Below are 27,821 nucleotides of genomic sequence, written 5' to 3' on the forward strand. Positions count from 1 at the left end.
GTTCTTTGTGACTCCAAGGACTGCAGCAAGCCAGGCTTCCCTGTCCATCATCAACTCCCAGAGCTTACTCAAACTCATGTCCATTGAGTCGGTGAATCCATCCAACCATCTCATCCTCTGTCATCCCCTTCTCCTCCTGCCTTCAATCTTTCCCAGCATCAGAGTCTTTTTCAAAGAGTCAGTTCTTTGCATCAGGTGACCAAAGTATTGGAGTTTCATCTTAAGCATCAGTTCTTCCAAGGAATATTCAAGATTGATTTCCTTTAGGATTGACTGGTTGGATCTCCTTGCAGTCCAAGGAACTCTCAAGAGTATTCAACATCAAAGTTCAAAAGTATCGACTCAGATTTCTTTAGAGTCCAACTCTCATATCTATACATGACTACTGGAAAAACCATAGCTTTGACTAGACAGACCTTTGTTGGCAAAGTAATGTCTCTGCTTTTTAATAAGCTGTCTAGGTTGGTTATATTTTTTCTTCCAAGGAGCAAGCCTCTTTCAATCTCATGACTGCAGTCACCATCTGCAGTGATTTTGGAGCCCCCCAAAATAAAGTCTGTCACTGTTTCCACTTCCATTTGCCATGAAGTGATGGGACCAGATGCCATGGTCTTAGTTTTCTGAATGTTGAGTTTTTTTCACTCTCCTCTTTCACTTTCATCAAGAGACTCTTTAGTTCTTCTTCACTTTCTGCCATAAAGGTGGTGTCATCTGCATATCTGAGGTTATTGATATTTCTCCCAGCAATCTTGATTGCAGCTTCTGCTTCCTCCAGCCCAGCGTTTCTCATGATGTACTCTGCATATAAGTTAAATAAGCAGGGTGACAATACACAGGCTTGATGTACTCCTTTCCCAATTTGGAACCAGTCTGTTGTTCCATGTCCAGTTCTGACTGTTGCTTCTTGACTGCAAACAGATTTCTCAGGAGGCAGGTCAGGTGGTCTGGTATTCCCATCTCTTTCAGGATTTTCCACAATTTGTTGTGATCTACACAGTCAAAGTCTTTGGGATAGTCAATAAAGCAGAAATAGATGTTTTTCTGGAACTCTCTCACTTTTTCGATGATCCAACAGATGTTGACAATTTGATTTCTGGTTCCTCTGCCTTTTCTAAATTTAGCTTGAACATCTGGATCAATATAGTTCACTATTAATGCTTTTTCATTCAGTGTATTCATTAAAAGCCTTTTTATTATGTGATTCCTTTGGCTAACATTAACTCATTTGAAATGCAAACATAATTCAGTCTTTCATGGGACAGAGAGCTGAGATGACAGTTAATCAATGATTGAATTTATCCTTAAGTTTTTCAACTGTCAAGGATAAAACATGTCAATCAGTGAGAACAAATGTACTGTCAGTTATAATTACTTGAACAAAAAAGTCACAAGTGTTCCCTCATCTTCCAAATATTAAAGCTAAGTTAGAATTATCTCTATTGAGTGTTCAGTTCCAGTGTCCTATATATTACTTTAATTAGCAAAAAGAAATATTAAGTTACATCTACCTCTCAGACCTATCCACTGATTTTTATATAAGCATTTTCTTGTCCTTGACTTAGTAGTAAGGAGATATTTATCCTCTAATTGTACCAATAGAGTACAATTCATGAAATGTACTAATTCATGAAATGATGAGAATGAAGATAGTCATGAAGCTTGGAGAGAAAACACTGCCACTTACTACTTGAATAACCTTGGGCATATCACTTCATTTTCTAAACTTCAACTTTCATATTTAGGCTATGATGATGAATAAGTTAAAATTCAAGGGTTGTTAACAGTATAAACACAGCATATCTATGAATACATCTCACAAAAGTATTATTCAGAGGAGGAAAAATAAATGTTTGAGTGCAGGAATACTTTTTTAAACCCAATAATTTAATATAGTTCTTGGTATTAAACAAAAGGTATTACAAAGTTAAGTTTAACTCATCCTTTGTGTAAGGATTAAACTTTATATTCATGTTCCAAAGAAAGGCAACCAAAATAAGACAACAGAAAATTGCATTTCATATTACAAATTTTATCTAAACAGATATACACACATGCACATACAAACTAGGAACATGGAAATTTTAATAAATAATGGAATGTTGTGACCTTAAATCAATTCTTTTTTATAAACTTTAAATACTTTGGATTTTTTTGTATTGCTTTTATTTAGCTGCTTAATTTTGGAGAGTTTTCTTGACGACATATATACTTCAACAATATCCATTACTAAAAATATTTACTTTTATAAACATTTCAGTGTAGACAGCCTTATCTATGCTGTGAGTACAAGCATTCTAAAAAATGTAACTCCTTGAAGTAACTCACTGAACAATTTGCAACCTTGAGATGTGTAATTCATCATGTCAGAAGCCAGGTACTCAGTCCCCCAGGGCCCTGGGGCCCAAGGTTATGAGGATGTGAGTTTTTGAGTACTGTAAGGAGCCAAAGGATTACAGAAATAGCCAGGCGTTCTCCATCTTTGCTTCTAGACAGCCAACACATATGGTTCCTGTCACAAGGCAATTTTTAGTAATCGTTAGAGCCTTTCAAATGGAAATTCCCTGACCTTGAGCATAGGCAGTTTGGCAACATCTGTACTTGTTCAGAAAGATCTTTGAGTAATTTGAAGTGACTCAAAACACTGTTAACTTGAGGCAAATTTTCACGCATTGCTAAAAAAACAGAAATTAAAAGTTAATGAAAGTTAGCAGTTAACATGGAAATCTGGGAAAACATATCTTCTTTAATAGAGACGACATTAAGTGTTACACCCGTGGAGAAAAAACAAGATAAAGAGGAGCTGACATTTGTGCTAGAGTACAAATTACATAATATCACTTGGATGCATACCTTTGTTTCTTCTTTGCCTGGAAAACCAATTTACAAGAGTTCTCTCTGTAGTGATGCGGCCAGGTCTGGGGTTAAGAGCACAATCAAGCAAAACTTAGAGCTAAGTAGAGTTACTATTTCTGGGCATCTTCCCTTCCTCATCCCACCTCATGACTCCCCTTTAGCTGTAATTTCCATGAATTCCGACGGTATTCATGAGATAAGAACAGATGGTAGTCTATACATATTTTAAGTAAGAACTTTTAAAAGAAAGCAATATACCACTGCCCCATAATTGTAGAATTATGCAAAATTTCAAAGCATGCTTAAAATAAATTTCAACAAAATTTAAGTTTGTCTCTTTTCTGCCTTTTTTTTTAATATTAAAATTGTTTTGTTGAATTCTTGTAGCTTTTGCCTCTCCCATAAAGTTATTAGCCCATATCTCTTTATAACCAATGATGGGATTTTCTAGGAGATGATGATTGGAGAAGCTGGACTAGGATTTTTGCTTTCTGTTTAACAGACACTTATATTAACTATTTCATCTTCATGTACCCTTTAAGTCATAGGGTGTAGCTTCAGTCACTGGCATTGGATGACGCGCTAATGGATGCATACTCTAAAGTTATGTTGCCACAGGATATCTTAGATAGCAATTTGTGTGTCCTTATTTCCAGGAATGATTAGAAAAAGGTAATAATTAAGTATAGCATTCTCAGCATTCCAAAGAGAAATATAAGAATTTTAGTGTCTAAATACATCCTAAAAATAGAAGAACACAAACATATATTTGGATGTATGCTCAGTTACTCAGTCATGTCCAACTCTCTGATACCCCATAGACTATAGTCCACTAGGCTCCTCTGTCCATGCAGATTTTCAGGCAAGAATACTGGAGTAGGTTGCCATTTTCTCTTCCAGGAGATCTTCCCAACCCAGAGATCCAACCCACATTTCTTGCACTGAAGGTGGATTCTTTACCACTGAGCCATCTGGAATGGAATATAACCACAACCAAATTATTCAAAAAAGGAAAACAAGGAAATATCCACAATTGGAAAAAAAAAAAAGAGAGAGAGAGAGAGAAAACAAAGAGCAAATGCAAACTGGCTTTGTACTTTTTTATTTAATTATTCTAGTGTATTATCCAGTTTAAAACTGAGTATTTAGGAGAGTTGGATCATAAAGAAGGCTGTGCATGGAAGAACTGATGCTTTTGAACTGTGATGTTGGAGAAGATTCTTGAGAGTCCCTTGGACTGGAAGATTGAATCAGTCAGTCCTAAAGGAAATCAACCCTGAATATATACTGGAAAGACATGCTGAAGCTGAAGCTCTGATACTTTGGGCACCTGATGCAAAGAACTGACTCATTGGAAAAGACCCTGATGCTGGGAAAGATTGAAGGCAAGAAGAGACAGGGACAACAGAGGATGAGATGTTGAATGGCATCACCGACTCAATGGACATGAGCTTGAGCAAGCTCTGGGAGATGGTGAAGGACAGGGAAGCCTGACATGCTTCATTCAAGGGGTCCCAAAGAATTGGACATGACTGAGCAACTGAACAACAAAATATGGAAATCCTAAGAAATTAGAGAAGTAGGAAAAACTCTAATGCCTTTTATTTTCCCTGTACCAAATACAATTCTGCAAACGCAGAAGAGAGGGAACATCAACATTCCTGGGCCATTTTTGGCAATATTTTACTTTTATATTGAGAAGGACAAAGTTGAATTTTATTGGACTAGTGGGTATAGTTTCATTAAGTGACCTTACAAGCTCTTCACCCATGTACTAACACAGATGAGGCACTATGTCTTGAATATTGAAACCATAATGTAACATAAATGCTATTACTTTTTTTTTTTTTTCTAGGGACACAACTTAATAAAGCTACTGTCAACCAGCTATACCACACACATAGATAAACATATTTCAGGACTGGTAAATCTAGCAAAGCTTTTGCACAACCATCTGTATTGCCAGTATTGAAGATTCATTCTTGCAGTGTATTCCTTATCACTTCAGTCTAAATGTTGAATACATTTTTCTAGCCTGCATTGACATTACTCTCTTACATAAACTCTTAGGCGATTAACTGATAATTTAAAGCCTGTGACTGCACAAAGCTCTAGCTTCCTGCCTGGGTGAAACAGCCACACTGTGTAGTTATAAGAGTAGGAGAAGAACTCAATACATCTTTACAGGAAATGTGTTTTTGATGAAAATGATATATTTAATTAAAAACAAAATTTCCAAGTTTCCATCAAGTTTTTAAATGCTTCATCTAAGCAATAAATGATGAATTAAAGTTTTCTGCTTGTAGGACAAATTAAAAAATATTTATGAGAAAAGATTTATAGAGGTTATGTAGACCAACAATATAAAGGGATATTAAATCCATTTCACAAGGCATATTTTACTAGTAAAAATACATTTTTATAATGATAATTTCAAATTATTTTACTACTAAAATCAAATTGAGAGGAAAAACTTTATCCAGGTCCTATGAGTCTTACAGAGGAATTTTTGTGTGAATCGTTGGGAAGATTTTTAAAAATATTTTAAAAATGATTTTTAATAGTGATAAGGCTTCTCAGTGGTGCAGTTGATAAAAAATCTGTCTGTCAATGCAGGAGATGCAAGAGACACAGTTTAGATCCCTTGGTTGGGAAGATCCCCTGGAGGAGGAAATAACAATCCATTCCAGTATTCTTGCCTGGAAAATTCCATGGACAGAGGAGTCTGGCAGGTCCATGGGGTCACAAAGAGTCAGACACAACTGAGCACATATGTACACATAAGGTGCACTTATAAAATTTACAATCTTAACCATTTTAAGTGTGCAGTTCATAAGTATATTCACACTCATTGACTCCTGCACATCCAATCTCCAGAACTTTTTTTTTGGCTTCAAAAATTGAAACTCTATGCCCATTAAGCATCTCTTCATCCTCCCTTCCCCATAATCTCTGGCAACCATCCTTCTATTTTCTGTCCCTATAAGTTTGACTACTATGTTCCTCAGATAGTTGGAACCATATATTTTTCTTTTGGTGACTGGCTTCTTTCACTTGGCATAATGTCCTTGAGGGTCATCCATGTTGTAGTATGTGTCAGAAGTTTTGTTTTTTTTTTTTTCCTTTTTAAGGCAAAAATAATAATTTTATATACACCACATTTTGTTTATTCATTCATCAGATGGACATTTCAATTGGTTTCACATTTTGGCTATTGTGAATATTATTTCTATGAAAATAGTTGTCAAAATATAACCTTCAGGCTCTAATTTCAATTTTTATGGGCATATACCTAGAGGTGGAATTGCTGAAGAATACAGAATTCTATATGTAAGTAGGATGTCTACTCTTAAGAAAACAGAAAATGACACATGTTGGCAAGGATTTGGAAACATTTGATTGTTGTACATGATACATGGGGATGATGCTGCTGCTCTTGAAAACAAGATCAGTTTCAGGAATTTATTTTTTTCAGATTTTTTTTCAAAAATTTTGTACATGTACAATCATGTCATCTGCAATCAAAGATAGTATTATTTCTTCTTTCCTAATTGACACACTTTTCCTTTTCCTTTCTTTTCTTTTTGCATTAGATGAAGTTGAATACAAAATATTGAAAAGAAATTATTTGATCTTATTAAAAAAATATTGTATGTGATCTTAGAGGGAAAAAGAAAAGCTTAAGCTACTCATAATGAAATTAGCTGTAAGTTCCTTCCAGATATTCTTTATCAAAGTGAGGACACTCCCCTCATTGCTAGTTTACTGCGAGCTTTTATCAAGAATGTGCACTGGGGTTTTTCAAAGAATATTTCTACCTCTACTGATAAGATCAGGCGGTTCATCTTCTTTTGTCTGTTGACATGATGGATTGCCTTAATTGATTTTGAACACTGAATCAGCCTTGGAATTTGGGGATAAATCTCGCTTGGTTGTGGAGTATAATTCCTTTTATATTTTGTTGAATTCAACTTCTCAATATTTTGTTGAGGATTTTTGCACCTAATTCACTAAAACATTGGCCTGTAGTTTTTGTTTTTTTTTTTTCCTGCAATATTTTCATCTCATTTTGGTATTAGGATAATGCTGGCCTCATAGAATGAGTCAAGGAGCAGTCCTTCTGTTTCTAGCCTATGAAAAAGTTAGTAGGGAAATGGTATATTCACTTCTTTAAAAATTTTGTAGAATTCACCAGTAAATACAATAGGAACTAGTTCTTTCTATTTTGATAGATCAATTTCTTAATAGATATTGGCCTATTTAGATTGTATATATCTTCCAGTGTGAATTTTTGCAAATTGTTTCTTTCTAGGAATTGGTCTATTTCATCTAGGTTATCAAATCAGTGGGCATAGAAAAGTTCGTTATATTCTATTATATTTTTAATGTCCATAAAATCTGTTGTGCTGCTCCTTCTTTCATTTTTATATTAGTAATTTGTATCTTTCTCTTTTTTTGTTCTTATTTGACAGATATTTACATAGATATTTACTGATATTTGCATACTTGACTGATATTTACAAAGAACCAGCATTTATTTGATTTCATTAATCTTCTTTGTAGATTTCTTATTTTAAATTTCATTGATTTCTGCTAAACTTCTTATTTTCTTCTGCTCACTTTAAAATTAATTTTTACTTCTTTTTTTATTCCTAAGTTGGAAATTTAAATTACTAATTTTAGACCTTTCTTCTATTCTAATATATCACACAATGCATAATTTTAAGTGTGTTAATTACTCAGTCCAGTCCCACTCTTCAGACCCCATGGACTGTACCCCACCAGGCTCCTCCGTCTGTAGAATTCTCCAGGCAGGAATACTGAATTGGTATCCATTTCAGGGGATCTTCCTGACCAAGGGATCAAACTTGGGTCTCCTGAATTGCAGACAGATTCATTACTATCTGAGCTACCAGGGAAGCCCAATGCAATGCATATATCATAAATTATATTTATACATTTCCTTTCAAGTACTTCCTTTCATGCATTTTACATATCATAATAAGTTGTGTTTTTATTTTCACATAATTCAAAATATTTAAAACATTTTCTTGAGATCTCTCCTTTGTCCTATGTGTAATCACCTAAACTTTAATCAGGTTATTATCATTATTATTTTATTGTTGAGTAGTAGAAATTCTCTGTGTATTCTTGATATTAATCTCTTATCAAATATATGCTTTTCAAAAATTTTCACCAGTTATACATGTTGTATTTTTATTATATTTATTGTTGTATTTTTTGATGCACAGAAGTTTGTAATTTTGACATAATCCAATTCATCTGTTTTTACTTTTGTTATATGTACTTTTGGTGCCATATCCAAGAAACCATTGTTACTGAATCCTATGTTCATGGTCTTGGCAACCCTATAACATTAAACCATATATGCAAGGGTTTATTTTTAAGCTCTCTATTCTGTTTTATTGGTCTCGTGCCTGTCTTTATGATAGTTTCACTCTTTTTATCATGATATCTCTGTAATATATTTTGAAATCAGAAAGTTTGAGATATTTTATTTATTCACTCATTTATTCATTTTATTGACCATTTTGGCTACTTGAAGTCCCTTAAGATAGAGTTTTCTATTCATCAAAAAGCATCCACCATTGAAATATTAATTGTAGTTGCAACATCTGTACATTGCTTTGAGTAGAATGATATCATAACAATATTAAATCTTTCAATCTAAGATCATATGATGTCCTTCTACTCATTAGTATCTTTTAAATTTTCTGTTAACAAAACTTTGGAGTTTAAAGAATATATTTTCTTCCTTTGGTTAAGTTTATTCTTAATTATTTTATTTCTTTTGATGCTATTGCAATTGGAATTGTTTTTTAGAATTTCCTTTTTGAATATTCATTGTTAGTAAATAGAAACACAACTGATTTGTGCATATTGATTCTGTTTCCTGTAACTTTGTTAAATACGTCTAGTAGTTTCAATAGATTGTGTGTATGTGTGTGTGAGCATTTTAAGATTTGGGGAGAATTTTTAAAGAAATTTAGAATAATCTCATGGACAGAGGACCCTGGTGGAATGCAGTCCATAGGGTTGCAAAGAGTCAGACATGACTTAAGTGACTTAGCACACACACATGAATGATGAACTTTAGAAGTCAACTTATGAATGACTATTTTTATAATCTTCCTTATCTATTTTCAAATTTCCCTGTCTCTAACATTATTAGATTCCTATTATTGTGCATTCCCATGACTTAGAAGTGTAAAGTTTACAATATCTTCAAACTTCATTTATGTAGCTTTGATTTTTTAATATCACATCTTTATTTTAAATTTTTGTCTCTCTAATTAGAAAATTACAGATAAGCTAAATATAAAATAATAATCACTGAAGAATCTGAATGATATTTTGAGCTTTACAATTGCCAGTTTTCCTATGATTATACACAGCAGAATTTTTCTTTCTCAAAAACCAAATGTTTTTAAGTATTTCATAAATGTGATTATAACTTTATCTTATTATTTGTGTTAGTTATAAAACGATATATTGTATGAAACCACCACAACATATGAAGCTGCTATATCACTGATGATCTTTTGATTATTTATGTTTGCTATCAGTAAACAGTGATATTTTTCTTTCACATGTACTTTTATGCATTTTAATGAGACTGACTTCAATGAGGACTCTATTTATCATCTGGCACCAGTATACTACCAGACTGAAAGGGGAGTCATGGTTATTTTTTGTCCTAAATTGATATACAGTCATTGTAACTTCAGATTCTGTATACTTTGAAACTATCTTTAATGTGACATTTAGATAAAAATAATCAAATGTCATTTGGGGGTAAGAATGAAGGGATATTTATTATATATGGAGACTCATAGCTTTCAATTATGAAGACTTGGTTTCCCTTTCAGTAGACGAGATCTAAGTTGGAGAACAGGGTCAGCTCTGAAAACTGCAAAGGATGGATTTTTCTTAACCACCATTGACTTTCTGTTCACCATTCTTGATCGTTTGGTTATATGGGTAAATACACAGGTCACATAGGTCATAGCAGCACCTCATTGCTGACTCTAGCCTTGTGGACCACTGTGGTCAATATAACCACTTTTCCTTTCATTTCAGGTCCTCTTGTTACCAAGCTCAGTCTTACAGCACAATCTTTATTGTCGACAGATGACCAACAAATTACAGTCCATGTTTAGCTTCTCAACAGTGCTGGGACACTCTGTCCATCACGTTTCTATAACACTAGTGAAGTGACTGACTTCCTGAGGATCTGTCAACTGGTTCGTTTCCTGTTCTTTTTTTTTTTTTTTTTTTTAGTTGGAGGCTAATTACTTCACAACATTTCAGTGGGTTTTGTCATACATTGATCCCACTCTCACAGACTCAGCCTTCGGAGTTTATTGTTCTTTCTCAAAACTGTCACAGTTATGAGGTCTTCTGTCTGTCTGTCTCTGTCTCCGGTGCCCCCTGCCTCTCTCTCTTCTATATCCTATATACTACACATTCATACACAAATACACACACATATAAAAATATATGTGTGAACCTGTCCCAAAGCTTAATAGGGGCTATTCTCATTCCTATAGTTAGGTCTGGCTGCATGTACTCTTTCAAGGCTGCTAAATCCTGAATCATAGTGATCAAAGAAAGGAATATTGGTGAAAGCAACAAACTCACACACACACACACACACACACACACACACACACAAATAATATAGCCTGTGAAATGGCAACCCACTCCATTATTCTTGTCTGGGAAATCCCATAAACAGAGGAACCTGTTGGGCTATAGTACATGAGGTTGCAAAGAGTCAAACACAACTGAACACATGGAGTATATGCTTGGTGTGCTAGGGAATCTAACTTTTAATACTACTAGACTAACAAAGCATCTTAAGAAACATTAATTCACTACTTTAACACTAATATTATAAAAATCAATTTAAAACATTAAATATTCCCTACCGCTAAAAAAGAGAACTTTTCCCTTTGTTCCTTTTCTTGGAGAATTTCCTTGAGAAAATTTGCAAGTGTAAATTCTTTTTCTGCTTCTTTAATATGTAAGTAAAAATTAATACTTTTTCAAAGCTGAGCAAACAACACCTTACTAGTTTTTACAACTCAAATGCCTTCTCTTTGAAATGCTAACATTAAAGAAGATAGATAATATCCTCTTACTGGAACTCTCCGCTTGTCCTAAAGACCAGTGAAGGTTTTCTTTTTTTCTTTTTTTTTTGGTTATTTTTAGATAAAGGCAATTAACTAGCACAGATGGCCATCCTATTATCAGGTGAAATTCAGATGAACTATATATAGCAAATGGTGTTGTCAAGTCATCTTATATGAGAACATGTTATCATTTACCTTGAGGACATGCATGTAAAGGATTGTATCTGCTTGTGATGAGAGTGATATTTCATTCGGTCTTTGCAATCTCATTAGCAGATTGCCTGTGATGCACATAACTGTCTAACTTAGGGCTTATTCAACGATAAAAATGGTTTCTTTCTTTTCTACTTTTGAGGAGAGGGTTTTCTAGTTTGTAAGAACTTTTTATTTTTAATTTTTCCCTGAATAGAATGGCAGTTGTGTATGTATGTATGTGTATATAAAATTACATATATAAATATAAAATATGTGTGCATACATATATATATATATATATATATATATGATTTGTCTAGGAGGCAATAATAACTGATGGTTTTGACAATAAAGTTTCAATGTACATGTCTTGTCAGTAAGAAAATTATTTCTGCTTAATATCAGTAGTTTTGTACACACTGCATGTATAAATAGTATAGTAATAATATGAGTTTAAAGTATACAATCTAAATAAAAGTACAAAAGTTAAATGTGTGTATATATTAGCAAACTATTATGTATAAGCAAAAGAAATAATAATAGTGATATTCATAATTATATTAATATTCTTCAAATTTTCTGTTAAAATTTATACAGAAAAAGCACAAACATGGATAGACAAAGCACGAATTTTTGAAGGTTATATGTGTGATTGTATACACAGGTCATGTGTGTTTGTATCTTGTCTGCACAAGAATATATTTGAAGATTTTATGTTGCCTGACATAAATTATTACTATTTATGATCATCATTATAACTATCATTATTGCTGTTATTATCCTTGCTTACTATACACAAAGATAATGACAATAATCAGAGAGTTAACAAGTAAAATAATTTGTTCCCAAATTATAAACCAAATATATTTTAGAATGGGAAGTTTTGTTGACTCTAACGTACACTACTTTTTCCCTTGTCACCTGTTACAGAAGCGTGTTTCTATACTTTCAAGTGTAGTTTGATAAGCAGAACAATCCCCCCTAAATCTTAACTCCTAGAACGTGCAAATATGTCACCTTATATGTCAAAAGATACTTTTAAAGTAAGGATTTTGAGATGGCAGCATTATACTGAATTATCCAGGTGGGTCCAATGAAACCACGTGAGTTCTCAAAAGGGAAAGAGGGACAGGAGAATCAGAGTCAGGGAAGGTGGTGTGATGGAAGCACAGGTCAGATTCAGAGGGAGAGATTTGAAGATGCTATGATGTTGGCTTTGACCATGGAGGAGCCATGAGCCAACAAATAGTGGTATCTGACTGAGCAACTAAGCACAGTGCAGCAAGAAGCTAGAAAGGGCAAGAAATCAGATTCTTTCTGCAAAAGGAAGGCAACTATGCAGACATTTTTATTTTAGCTGGGTGAAAGCCATTTAGACTTCTGACCTCCAGGACTTCACGAGAAATTTGTATCATTTAAGCTCCTGCACTTCCTGCACTTGTGGTAATTTGTTCCAAAAGCAAAAGAAACCTACTACCTAGGTGGATAAATATCATCCATGTACATTTTTCATGTACTCTTCTTTCTTTATCAACAGCCCCCTTGCCTTGGCAGGCTCTGCCCAATAATCATCTCACTTTCTTTAGCTTCCATTTGGGGGAGCCCATTGGAGAGCAGCAACAGGAGATTCTGAGCAGAATAGGAAGAGGGGATTATTCTGGAAAGCGGTTATTCTGTCAGCTCCACTTTGTCAGTTCACCACACATGGGCTTTATTCTTCCATTGAAGGCCAAGGCTTAGCTTACATGGCCTGCTTTTCATAGCTCTTTGAGTTTTGCCTACCACCTAACCCCTCTCCTTTCCTCTTCAGAGATAAAAGACTTCCCTCACGTGACTGGACCATGTCCTCCATTAGCCCTTAGGTAGTTTCACTACCTTTTGCTTGAACCCTTATAGAAGTCCTTCTACTGAACAGAGTAACCCATACATCTGCAAAATCATAGTACCTTCAAAATGTTCAACCACTGTCCTCCACTGTCATTACTGACCTTCAGCATTCATAGCTTGGAATAAACTTGCCTGAAGTTTCTTGCAATTCTTTTCTCTGCCTGGAACTTGTATTCCAGATATAAACTATTCTATTCTATTTAATACTGATTTATACTGATATGAGTAAATATATTTCCTATACATGCCTTTTTCTCATTCCAGTCTGGATCTTCCTCACAGTTTTGAAACAGGAGAAACGGATTTTAAGATCAGTTCTTCTACCATACAAAGTAAAACTGCTGCCGCTTTAAAGCAGAGGTTTATTTTCCACTTTGCTTCTTGCCAAATGAAGTTCTTGGACCAGTTTATTAGCTTTTTTTCCTCTACTCTGCCAAGTAATGAGACTCAAATAACTATGTAAATTCATTAATCTCATAAAGCAATTAGTGTAAAATCCAATGACTGTTAAATTATTTCAAAACGAATTAGTTACAACATAACATTTAATTTTCATGATAACCCTCATTTATTTACACAATATGATAATTTCGATTAAATAAATGCAAAGATGTAATGTATTACACAGAGCAGCTGAAAGCTTGTTCATCCCTTGTAAAAGTGCCTTCTATGACCTATGGTGAAGTGAATTAATGTATAGGAGACATTTAGTACACCGTCTGCCAAAGAGCAGGCAATCATAAATTGCACATTCCTTCATCTTTCATGCACTGTAGATAGTCACCATGGCTTGTTAAGAATGAAGTGAGATTCCATTCTAATGTACTCTAAAGAGGTTTCACTTCATTTAACTCCTGTGTAAAAAAAAAGAAACAAGAAAACCTCCAGAAACCCCTCTAATATTTCTCTATCTCTCTGAGTTTTTAACTGATGATATTTATACCACTCTAGGACTGAAGACGATGTTTATGGCCCAGTCAATTATAAAGTGTCAATAGAAACTCCCTAGGCTCTAGAGCCATGAGAAATAAATGTGTGATATTTAAAGAGACATGGAGTATATTTGGATGAGACGTGGGAATAATCCAATGTGGGGGTCAATTTCTTTTCACCATTTGAAGCAATCTTGCATGTCTCCAATTAATCAAAATATTTGTTAAAACACTTCTGCTCTGATACAGATTATGAGGGATATACTATTATAGCAGCTTAGATTGTAGAAAGATTATGATTACAATGCATGATTAATACGAAGAGCCACATACATTCATTGAGAAGAATCGGGAATAAAATTTAGCCCTTATGTAAACAATAATATAGCATTTTAGGTCTTAATTTCCTCCTTTACTATATGAATTATAGTGAGTGAGAAGAATGTGACCATGATCACATACTTACTCACAACTGTCATTCGCAACTGACATGACTATAAAAACTTACTAGAGTAATAATACATATAAGAACTCTGTAAACTAGAGAGCAATTAATAAATTTTAATGCTGGTTTGCTATTTTTGCTTATAAATACTGGTTTGCTATTTTTAAGAAATGAATTGTCTTAGTTCACTGAATAAAAAACTAATCTGGAAACATTTTAAAATGAGATGTTGGGTTTTGATTAGGGCTCTTTGGTTTATTTTTAAGTATGGAATTTGACTGGAGAAAGTGGATTGTAGATTACAAAAGAGTAAAAAAATTGCAGCTGCATAATAGTTTCCTGTTTTCCATTAAAGAATGCTTTATTTGAAAGTTATATGTAGTTCTGTTTCCAACGATGATGAAGCAGTATGCTACAGCCTTCTGCTGTGAGCAGCTATAAAAACCAGAGATCACAGTGGCCATGTTCTAACACAGTCCAACTTTCAATACAAGAAGATGGTTCTTGAAAGAAGGGAAACAGGTGAGGGAAGTTCTAGATTTCTACTTGGGTCAATTTCCAAACCACAGAGCAGACTAATACAGTCTAATTAGAAAACAGTAATACTGCTTAGTCAAAAGACAGAAATAGAAGAGCTGATGAGGTAATCAGAATTTGCAGGACAGGGTCCTGTAGAAAGGAAACTTTGCGAAGAAAAGAGCTCAGGAAATCTGCATCGACATCTTCTCCAGTCATGGTTGAATATTAAACTGCAAGAAAACAGTCCTATGAATCCTGCCTGAAAACAGCCACCACCAGCCTTTGAGTTGAGTGAAGATTCAGGAGGATGAATACAGTTAGGAGGAGTTAGAATTCTGATCAGGAAGGGTGGAGTGACCTCAAGGAAAACATTCAACTGAGATCCAAGAGAGACCATACTTTAGGAGGAAGATAAGCTAGCCCTTATGGGAAACTATGTCTTCCAGGAGAGTTTTGGAAAACCTGGACACATTTTGAGATTGCCGCGACCTGGAGGATGCTATTGGCATGTGGTACATAGAGGCCTGGGATGCTGTTATACATTCTACAATGAACACAAGAGCCCCTAGATGAAAAATCTTTCAGACCAAAATATCACTGTTGTAGAAGATTTGTTCTTGAGACTGGAAATGCTGCAGTAATAGAAGTGTTACTCTAGACATATCCGACAAAGGAACAAAATTCAGATTCTTAGTGATGCGTCATCCCTAATTTCCTTTTCACAACAAAAATGGCTGGATGCGTGAGGAAGCAGGAAACCATTGCTCAGTCAATTATAAAGTGTCAGAGATCACAGTGATTATAAACTCCCTAGGCTCTAGAACCATGATAAATAAATATGTGATATTTCAGTAACCTGCTCTAGGGTATTTTGGCCTAGCAGCCTAATCTAACTAAGACAGGAAATGCAATTTATTTTCACATTAAGAGTACACACACCCACTCTCTATATACATATGTGTGTTTGAGAGCCCAATAGCACTGAAAGCCCGATGACACTAAGGAACTCTTCTAAGTTTTATTCATGTGATTTTTCTCTGAAGCAGCAAGTGGCAAAAATCATCTTCAAGATGAGAAAATGAACTACTCAGATAAGAGTGTTAGGCAGGACTCATCAAATCCTGCTTGCAAATATCTGTTTAACCCTAGTATCACTCAGTTGCACATTATACGAAGGGAAATAGAACAGAATATCCCACTGAAGAGCAGACATTCTGTGTTACCCCTTCCCGTGTGTGTGTGTGTGTGTGTGTGTGTGTTAGTTACTTCAGTCATGTCTGATTCTTTGCAACCCCATGGACTGTAGCCCGCCAGGCTCCTCTCTGTCCATGGGATTTTCTAGGCTGGAGTGGAGTGCCATTACCTTCTCCATACCCCTTCCTCCTCACTCTTTGAAATTATCTCACAATAGAGCCTATTGTTGAAATGTTTCAAACTAAATTTCTAATGACTCACCTGTTGGGCTTAGGTGGTGGGCACCACCTCAGGGTGGTGCAGACGTGATAAAGCTTCTATTTCATACAATCTCGTGTGGGTACATCTCTTTCTCTCTCCCTCCCACTCTCCCCATAAAAATTCTAAGGGGCTGAGTAGGAGTTCTTAGCATTGCACTTTTTTATTTCTCTCCGTATAGCAATGCAAATTTCCTACTGATTCTTCTAAAACTGAACCAAATACTTTAGAAGAAGGGTGTTCCTTTGCTTTATTTTTTGAATTACTTAATTCCTACAGTAAGAGGAGTACTTATTCCCCACAATAGCTTTTCTTACTGCTTCCTACTTATGAGCCAATTTAGGTAAATTAACCCACTAATCTCTTGATGGGGTTTCTCCAAGACCAAACCTCCAAAAAAATCCCCCCAAAACAAAAACCAAAACTCAAGTCTATAATTTTACAGTAATCAATAAAATTTGTTAAATGACAGTAGAAAAAAATATACTTCAAATTTCATTATTGCTTCTTGTATGTAGAATTAATAATGCAATTGAATTTTAAGCTGGCATGATTTTGCAATGTAATAATCATCATGATAAAATATCATAGACACACATATATACACACATAAACATGCATGCATGCATTTATTTTTATAAAACTATCCTAAAGGAGGTAAATTGTTTGCAGAGCAAATGTGAGAAGTTTTCACTTAGTGTGGGTGACTTACTCCAGTCACTGCAGCTCAGCAGTGCACTAGGCATAGCTACAGGTCAAGTTCCTGCAGCGCTTGAGGATAAAATAATATACTATTTTATTTAAACTCCTTCTACGTTAAGTACAGATGAATTAGAAACGTTTAGGAGAATTCCATCTTATGGTAAAGCATGTCTTACTGAGGTGGGAGTTAACTAGAGTTTTAAGAGGTTGATAGGAGAGAACAGATATGCGTCCTCCTCACCAGTTATATGAATCTATGAAAGGTTTCCCTTGGCAGAGGAATCTGGTTCTTTTAGTAGGTACCAATAGATATGTACCCACATAATCACTTTTTCTTTGCTAAAGTAAACATAAGAAAGGGAAAAAAGAAATGGCATTCTACAGGGAAGATGTTTTTGAAGCCCCTGTCAGAAATAATAGAAAGAAACAAACGTGTCCCTTACCCACTTCACTTAGACTCAGTGGTCAGGATTACAAGGTGAGCTGCAACGTTTACAAGGATGATAAACTCTGTTCTCTTAGCATCATAGTGTCTAATGAGAAAGAGAAAAATGTGAACATAGAACTGACAAGGAACGTCCCAAAGAATGATGAAAGCAATAAAGCCATTCTCTTGTAGAAACTTGGAAAACTAAGTTCAGCTAATGACATCAGCGGGCCGTATGGGTTAGGGCGTGTCGGTCTCAAAACTACTTGACAATAGAAACTTTATGTGAACCATAAGAGAATCACTTCTCTGACAAGACCATAGCAGACCTAGTGGATTTTCTTCTATTCTCTTCCCTTTATTTCCTCCTTCATTTTTCTTTTCAGAGCTATTGTTTCAAATAAAACAAATTTAGCTAATAAACCTAAACTACTTGCAGCATGATCAATTAAATTGTGTGAATTCTGGAATTTTCCAATTCTCAAAAAAAAAAAAAAAAAAAAAAATCCTAGGATCTACCAAATTAGATTTGGCCTTATATACTTATGATTTCGACTTCCCTGGAGGCTCAGACAGTAAAGCGTCTGCCTACAATGAAGGAGGGTTCAATCCCTGGGTTGGGAAGATCTCCTGGAGAAGGAAATGGCAACCCACTCCAATATTCTTACCTGGAAAATCACATGGATGGAGGAGCCTGGTAGGCTATAGTCAGTCCGTGGGGTCACGATTTCATATTAACAAAATGCCAGGAAAATTGGAAATAGATTGGACCACCAAAAGCACCCTGTGGGGTAAAGCAAAAGTGTTACGAATACAGTGGTGTGAATAACAAAAAGAACACAAAAAAATTATGTGAACATCTAGTCATTCACTCATACCATACTTTTGATTGTATATAATGAGTGTTAAAATTGCAATTTTTTGGCTCTTTTCATTGCAATGTTCCTAAAACATGAGATCTTCATAAGCTTAACATATTAGATTATAGCAATTATTTTCATCATCCTTACCACTTTTAGTAGGTAGCAATACATGTGTATCCACATAATCATCTTTTTCTTTGCTAAAGAAAACATAATAAATGGAAAAAAAGACCTGACATTCTACAGGGGAGACATTTTTGAAGCCCCTGTCAGAAATGATAGACACAAACAAATGTGTTAAATACATTACCATTTGTTAATGTATTTAAATAATGTAAGAAATTATCAACTATATACTGAGTATTCCATAGGAGAATGGAAGAGGGAAATTCGACCTAACATGGAAATTCAAGAAAATCTTTCTTAAGCTATGATGCTTAGGTTGGGTTTCAAAAGATGACTGAGAGGTAAGAAAAAACAAAATCTATCTAAGGGAATGGGCCTTGCTGATGCCTCAGATGGTAAAGAATCTGCCTGCAATGTGGGATCCTGGGTTTGATCCCTGGGTTGGGAAGATCCCCTGAAGAAGAGGATGGCAACCCACTCCAGTATTCTTGCCTGGAGAATCCCATGAACAGAGGAGGCTGGCAGACTACAGTCTATGGGTTTGCAAAGAGTCAGATATGACTGAATGACTAAGCACAACAACAATCTAAGGGAATAAAATAGTTTATTAAATGTTTCACAATTTTATAATGTTTGATAACCTAATATTACATAAAAAGTCATTTCAATTTATTTATTTATTTTTTGGTTACAATTCTGCAGTTCAAATTGCAACATCTTCAAGTAGATTAGTTCACTTTCACTCCAGATGGTAACAGCTAGGTTCCCTTACGTGTTCAGGAGTGGTCTTGGATGGCTGGTACGACAGGGTCCTCTGTTCATTCTTTCTTTTTCTCCAAGAGGCTGCCCTATGATTTAGCACATGGAGACAAGAGAATCCCTAGGAATAAGAACAAGCAAGTCCTGATACACAAGAAGTTTACTAGCCTTTGTTAAAGTCATGTCTCTAATGTTGAAAAGCCAGAATCTATACAGAAAACAACATAGAAACGTGACTCACGAGGGACAATTATTAGTATAGACAATCTGCCACATATGCCTTGACAAGAGAAGGGGTCCAAGTGGTTGCTACTTAGAGACTAAGTTGTGTAGGGATTTGTGTGTTAAGATAAGGGAATAGACTTCAGCCTTTAATGATCTGAAAGTCATTGAAATGTCTCTAATAATAATAATATTACACCCCCTATATAATGAAAAGTCCTTGAAATATTCTCCCAGATGACTCATTACAGGAGAATATATGAATAAGCCCTCTATTTTTTTGAGAGTAAGACTTACATTAGTTTCTTTGTTCAATAGAATAAAACAGTTTTGTCCTTGATGGTATCTCACATCAAACGTATTTCAAATTTTATCTTTCTGTCCACTTTACATTTGAGAATTGTTAAAGACTGAATGTTCATGTCCCCCCAAAATTCCTGTGTGAACTCATCCCTAGTGAGATGGTGTTTGAAGGTGGGGCATTTGAGAGAGGATTAGGTCATGAGAGTTGAGACCTCATGACTGGGATTGACACCTTAGTCAGAAGAGAACCTAAACAGATCCACTATGTTTTCGGCTGTACGAGGACACAGTGAAAGGAAAGCAGACCATGAACGAGGAAGAGGGGCCCCATCAGAATCTCCCAGCGTCTGGATCTTGGATGTCTTAGTCTCCAGTTACAAGAAATAAAGTTCTGTTTTTTTGTTTTTTTTTTTAAGTTCTGTTGTTAAAAAAAAAAAAAAAAAGAAAGAAAGAAAGTTCTGTTGTTCATAGGCTACCCAGTTTATAGCATTTTGTTGTGGCATCCTGAGTAGATTAAGACAGTCATCCATATGTTCCCAGTATGATTACCCACCTTAGATTTATGTTTTGGAAACTTTTATGAGTCTCTGCTTTTGTGTGTGAACATGCAGTAGCTTGAGTAGCCTCAAAGTTTCTTGACTGATGCCTACTATGTATGTGCACCCTTGTCTCTGTTGCACATAAGAATAGGTTATAATGCCACTGGTTTGAAAGTAGCTTGACATAGAAATGAGTGAATTTCCATTTACTATCGTTTAATTTCCTGTCCTCTCAGCACAGCTGGAGCCATCATCTGTTTTACTGGCCAGCTGTCTCCATACCCATCACACACACTAATTTTGGGCTAGCAACTAATAGCCAAGGAGGAAGAACAATAGATATGTCACAAGGACACTTTTGATTCATTTATCCTTGCCTATTCATTAAGAGGTTTTTTTTTAAGTCAAGTATGTTCTTTGAATTCAGAAACACTTCCATGTCAAACATCATTCTCACTCTACAATCCTTTGACTTGAATTTGCTTTATTAAAAATATTAGAAGAGCAATTTTAAAATCAAATACCTTCACAATGAGTACTAAAATGTCACTCTCTAAACTATTAATAACAAGGACAAATTATTCATTTCATTTTGAGAGTGGGTTAATATCTAGTTTAGAACCCAAGTGTCTATTTTTCTTTCCACACGTAAAAACTAAAAAATGCATACTTTTTTAATCATTAAAACTAAATGCCTCTCAAAGCTTTGTAATATGTTTCAAATTATTCATTTCTAATGTTGAATTACTATATTATCTTCTTATAGTTGAATAAGCAGTAACATTTTGTTTGACTATAACTTAAAATACTCTTTGTGTCTCATATTTCATTAATTACTTCACACTGTAAATTTCATACTATGCAAACTCTTTAACAAGAAAGCTTTATGTCTTTTTAATTATTTATAGATTTAGACTTCCTTGGTCCAGCAACTTTTCTTAGTATACAAGCTTTTGATGTAAACAGAAAAGATTATAGGTATTTTATTTTTAGTATCTGTTAAGGTCCATCTAGTCAAAGCTATGATTTTCCAAGCAGTCATGTAAGAATATGAGATTTAGACCATAAAGATGACTGAGAACTGAAGAACTAACACTTTCAAATTGTGGTTCTGGAGAAAGAAGCATAAAGATCGCATCAAACTGTGGTTCTGGAGAAGATTCCTTGGACAGCAAGAAGACCAAACCAGTCAGTCGTAAAGGAAATCAACCCTAAATATCCATTGGAAGGACTGATGCTAAAGCTGAAGCTCCAGTACTTTGGCCACCTGATGAGAAGAACAGACTCATTGGAAAAGCCCCTGATGCTGGGAAAGATTGAGGGCAGGAAGAGAAGGGGTTGGTGACAGAGGATGAGATGGTTGGATAGCATCACCACTCAAAGGACATGAGTTTGAGCAAACTCCAGGAGATAGTGAAGGACAAAGAAGCCTCGTGTGCTTCCCTGTCCATGGTGTCACAGAGAGTCAGACAGAACTTAGTAAGTAAACAACAATAACAAAAGTGCTTTAATCTAAATTTGAGATTAACAAAACATGGTATGAAAAAGTCAAGCCCAACGGAATGATTTCATAAATTATATTTCATTTATGATAAGATTTTTCTAGAAGAAGCTCCTTTAAGCACATAGGTAAGAAGTTGTATATAATGCACATTAAGTTTTGTACCTTAAATATATGTTTATTGGTCAGTTATACCTCAATAAATCCGGAGGAAGAAAGACATCATGAGGAAAATCATACAAAAATCTTATAAATATATGTGAAAAACTTTTAAAATATGAATAAACTTTAAAAAAGAGCAAGCTACAGGAAAAACTCGTAGAATATTTGGCCATCATATAATGTCCAAGCATAGATAAAACTAAAAATGTAATATATAGACATACATGTGGTAGCACATTAAAGAAAATAAATTTTTAAAATAAAAATCTATAATAGGGGTTAGCTTCTGGAAGATAAAAGTGTGATGTACTTGTGAAAGCCATATTGTGTGGGATTCCAAGGAACTGGTCCATTTTATTTCCTGAATACAGAGGGTTTAGTCTCCTTCTTGGAAATTTCCATGTCTTGTCTTTATTACGCTGTATGGTTTATATAACAATTTTATTCATTATATTATATAGTATATGTAACAATGTTAAAAATAAAAATTGCTTTAAAAGCACAATCTGTCCTGTAATTAATCTTTAAAAGAAAAACTGTAAAAGCATGGTAAAAAGAATAAAATATTACACCTATAGCACCTACAGCAACTGCTTATCAAAAAATTAATAACATTATGAAAAACATGTGAAGTATAAACAAAATATTCACCAATCAAACCTGGTTGGGCAATATTTAGTGCAAAAGAAAATTGAATTTCCTTAAAAAAATGTATAGAGTAAAAGTAGTATGTAAATAGAGAAGATACAATTCTAACTTGATATATCCAATACATGGCTTCAAATTTTTGTGTATATGAAGTATATAAAATAAATTCTGATGGCTTATATATGTACATAATTTAACTTTTGACATATATGACCCAAAAACTAACAGCATTAGTCAACAAAAATAATGAGAAATGACATAAAGGATTTGAATTAAACAATAGAACTTGGTTAAATCATACCTATGTTCATGTAAAACTGTCAAGCCTAAGTGATGAGATTATGTAGGTTCTTATGTCCATTCTTCAGTCAAGTAATTATCCCCTTTCATAAAAACTGATATAAGCATTATATCTACAAGAAACATTTATTATGATATAAAAAGTAGCCTTTTCTTTGCAGAGTGATATGTTCCCTGGTCATCATTTTAAGGTGGTTTTCTTTTCTTTTCACTTGCATCCATTCATAGAGCTCATGTCAATTGCATCCTCCTATGTATCAGATCTGTAAGGGCTGCTACAGACACAGCGCTGAGTAACAATTTACTCATACTCTCAAGCATCTCACAACATACTTCACATTCTCATAAGGTCACTGCAAGCTCTCTTAGACAAATACATAAGCAGTATAAAAATAAGCATAAAGATTGCATTGCTAATAGAATGGTAGTGAGCCAAGAGTTTCATATTTTTCAACTATAAAGCTCAAGACTGGCTAAGATAAACATGTTAAAGGATTACGGTTTCCTATCTATCTCCACTCCCAGGAACAGGTCAAAAACAATTACATTCACTAAAATTGATAGAGTACTACCTCTCTACTTACTTAGATCATTGTTACACAGTATCTGAACTAGAAATATCATTCTGCCTCTTGGCTTTATTTTTAACTATATTCTATTTGACATCATTAAATCCACAGCTCACAATTAAGTTCCACAATCATGTTGCTTATCACTTGGAAGGTTTGTACAAGAGATAAATATAGAAAACTTTCATGGTCATTAATTAACTGAAGAACTCTGCTGTTCCTGAGGTTCTGTGTTGTATGCATTGACCTTGAAACTCTTACTGATTGAAGAAGTGAAGGAGTGTCAAATAGAGTTTATTACAGATTTAGTTACACCAGTATCCCTACATAACTTTGTGGCTTGGTCAAAGGACCTATATGAAGGATAATATGAAATTACTAAAATAAAGAAAGAAATAAGTAGTAGAAATGTCCCTATAGAAGAAGAGGTAATACATATTTAAGATAGCAATTAGTATGAAGGAGAACAGAAACCAAACATTTATGAATGCTGATGAAATTAATCTTTGAAAGGAAACCATAGCCCAACCCCAATCCAGGGCGATCTCATCTCAAATTCTTGAATTACACCTGTAAAATTTCTATGTAAGTTCACACTTACAAGTTCCAGATATGCATATCTTTGGGGCATCTAGCATTCAATCCACTACAGTAGCTAAGGACGTGTATAATGTAATACCAGAGTCAGTAAAATGCTGTATATATATTTTTGTTTTTAATAACTACTATTATTTTGTTTTTAATAACTATTACATTTATTTTATGTTGTAATATTCACTCTAAATCTAAATTTCAGAGCAAAATAATAGTGGAACAGTTATATATTTCTAAAATCACCACATTTTGGTTGTTGCTTGATAATCCTTGGACTAGCTCTAGTGTACTTGCTTCCAAGAAAGCGCCCCAAAGATATTCAAGTTTGGCTTCTCTATTATCCCAGGAAACCCCTCTTCTAAGTTCCTGCCACCTTATTCTATCTGCCTGTTAGTGGGTGGAGAGTAATGAACTACATAAGAGATATATTTTCCTAATCTTATTTTATGAGGATATTTCATCTGGTCAGATATCAGCACCGCTTATTTTACTTTAACCCCCAGTTCATGGCCTTTAATGCTTTTAGTGAAATGCTACTATTGTTTCTTTAAAAAAATGTTTTGGGGATCATTCATAACTGCAATGTTAAAAGAGATCTCAGGGAGAAGATGCAATTTAAGTAGAAATTGTTGGAGAGAGGTGTGTGTGTATATGTGATTCTTACAGAAGAAAATTGGAAAAAATGTGATTTTTGTAATAGTATTTATGTCTGTTTAATTATGTACTTTGGAGGTAGCCTTTCTGTAAAACTATTGACAGGATTGCTGTTACAATAAGTATTCTTAGCTTCAAAAAAAAAAAAAAAAACAGAACAAGTCCAGTTACTGTGAGAGAAATATCATTTGCTACTTCTGCTTCTTATATTCAATCACCAGCATGCATATAGCACATATCATTAATAACATATTTTTAGTGACAGACAATCACCTTTCCAGTGGATTATGTTGTATTAAATAGAATAGTCAATATAGTCTGGGGTAAGACAATAAAGGTATGGCTGTCCCTGTCTAATGAAAGCAAAGTCCTTCTGACCTTTCTTACAGAGGAAGCAGCTCCTGTATTGTCTCCTTTTAATATTGTATCCCATGATGCATATTAATTTGTTTCAGCAAAGTCACTGCATATAGGATAACACAAACATTTGAATGTTACTGTCAGGGGAGTTTGTAATTCCCTTGGTTCTGTCTTGGCACAGCAAAAATCTGAAGCGACAGACAGATCAGTGTTACAGCTCAGTTTTATTTGGCAAGCCAAGGAAAATACATCCTCAAGGTGTGAGGTTGGGCTGACCCAAAAGATGTGAAAAGAGAGGAGAAGTTTAATTTTGGCTACTCTTTTTATGTTTTTTCTCCTTCCCCTGAGCCCACCTTATGCAAACTGGGCTAGCCAGGTGGGCTGTTTGTTTCACCTGAGGTTCTCACTCCAGGTCCTTGGACATTCCTTTGTTCTATTTTCATGGGATTTTCCCTATTTTGTCTTTTAGCCAACATCATTCTGGACTTCTTTTTCCTGTTCTAACTACAAAACATTGCTATAAAATATTTTGGTTAGGAAACACTCAGTTCACTTCAGTTCAGTTGCTCAGTCGTGTCCAACTCTTTGCTTCCCCATGGACTGCAGCACACCAGGCCTCCCTGTCCCTCACCAACTCCCGGAGCTTACTCAAACTCACGTCCATTGAGTCAGTGATGCCATCCAACCATCTCATCCTCTGTCATCCCCTTATCCTCCCGCCTTCTATCTTTCCCAGCATCAGGGTCTTTTCCAATGAGTCAGTTTTTCACATCAGGTGGCCAAAATATTGGAGTTTCAGAATCAGTCCTTCCAATAAATATTCAGGACTGATTTCCTTTAGGATTGACTGGTTTGATCTTTCAATCCAAGGGACTCTCGAGAGTCTTCTCCAACACCACAGTTCAGAAGCATCAATTCTTCGGTGCTCAGCTTTCTTTATACTCCAACTGTCACATCCATACTAACTACTGGAAAAACTATGGCCTTGACTAGACAGATCTTTGTTGGGAAAGTAATGTCTCTGCTTTTTAATATGCTATCTAGGTTGGTCATAGCTTTTCTTCCAAGGAGCAAGCATCTTCTATATTTCATGGCTGCAGACACCATCTGCAGTGATTTTGGATCCTAAAAAAATAGTCGCTCACTCTTTCCATCGTTTCCCCATCTATTTGCCATGAAGTGATGGGCCTAGGAGACTCTAGATACAAATTTTATTAAAGGGCATTTTTCTCTTGAGGATTTTTATATTCAGTTTCCTACCACCACAGTTCCTATCAGTCAAACTACACTGAGAATCATTTGGTCTCTTCTGCCTATTACAGTAATGGTCAGTAGTTACCCATCCTACCTTTACTATACTGCTTCTTTCAATCTAAATCTCATCTCGCCCAGTGGTATCCAGGGCTCATTTCAACGGTGGCATCTCTAACCACCATCTTTCTTCTCCACTCTCCATGTCACATCTTTTTTCTATACTTTCCTTTGCAGTATTTCATTATTCCCTTTACATTAGTTCTATCATAATGACTTCCCATGACATTGACCAAGAACCAAGCTTCATAAACTAATTTTCAGTCAATTAACCACATAAATCAAGCATATTCAATTTGGAATGTTGGAGACATGCAACATTATAAATTTTACATGTTCTGGTGTTGTAATTTGGCATTGGGCTAACGAGCTTAAACTCCACCCCCATATATATTATACAGGTTTCTCAGATTGAAAGGCAGCTTGGTAATGCAGTTGTCTGATGTATAAATTGTCTCATCTTAAAATAGGCCTCAATATTCTTCACAAGGATGCCTTTCTGATTATTGGTATAGGGACAAAGAAATGAAAAGGGACTTGAGGAAATTAGTATCTCTTGCTTGGCAAGTCTCAGGTGTAATTACTACAATATATATGAGCAAATTTAATATTCTTTCACATAAGTGAAGAGGGAATTATCTCCTCTGACAATGGAATTTCAAAGAATTACAAGAGGTACAATACTTACAATTCAAATCAAATGTACCTTCTAGTTCCCACTTAATTACTTAATATTGATTTAACTCTAATTTTTAAGTCTGCCTTGAGATTTGCATTTTAAAATCTGCCGCTTTTTTTTTTTTTTTTATTTGCAATGATTGTTTCTCTAGTATTACGTTTTCTTCAAGTTCTCTGGAGACATCAAAAGCAGATATGACATCTCTTGTCCTAGCCCTGGAAGTCTTTGTTATTATTCTTTGAATTAAATTGAGTGTTTGCTTGACATTCCTAATCTTTCCTTCAGTCAGCTCATACAACTAACCACAACTAATTGTAAGAGAAATAGAAAGACAATGATATTGTAAGGGCATACATTAGAGGAACTAGGCCTTATACAATTATATTTTATATCATTATGGGAAAAATGGGAATAAATACAATAAAATCTGAAATGAGAAGTTGGTGGTGGGGAGAATTAGAAAAAAATACCATCCAGACTTTTTAAAGCAATGGTGTAGATGAACAAGCTAGAGCCTGGAGGCAAATTTGTAGCAAGGCTCGCTCAGCTACCAGAGTGGGACTGTACATGGAAGACATTGAGCTAGTCTGTTAGCCTTTTTGCCTGCTTTTCTGGTAGTATCCCTGAGTTACTATCAGTCAGCAGGTCTGGAATTCAGAAGCA

The 27,821-nt window shown here is 34.8% G+C and overlaps 1 long non-coding RNA gene across 1 annotated transcript; it reads left to right on the forward strand.

Annotated features, from left to right (window-relative positions):
• Positions 1 to 220: 220 nt before the first annotated feature.
• On the forward strand, positions 221 to 26,122 carry LOC122708081. The gene is made up of 3 exons (XR_006345000.1): positions 221 to 292; positions 2,914 to 2,920; positions 26,039 to 26,122. It is a non-coding gene; the product is annotated as an uncharacterized LOC122708081 (long non-coding RNA).
• The last annotated feature ends 1,699 nt before the right edge of the window (positions 26,123 to 27,821 follow it).

The sequence above is a fragment of the Cervus elaphus genome, chromosome 14 (assembly GCF_910594005.1).
Source record: "Cervus elaphus chromosome 14, mCerEla1.1, whole genome shotgun sequence".
Lineage (NCBI taxonomy): Eukaryota > Metazoa > Chordata > Mammalia > Artiodactyla > Cervidae > Cervus > Cervus elaphus.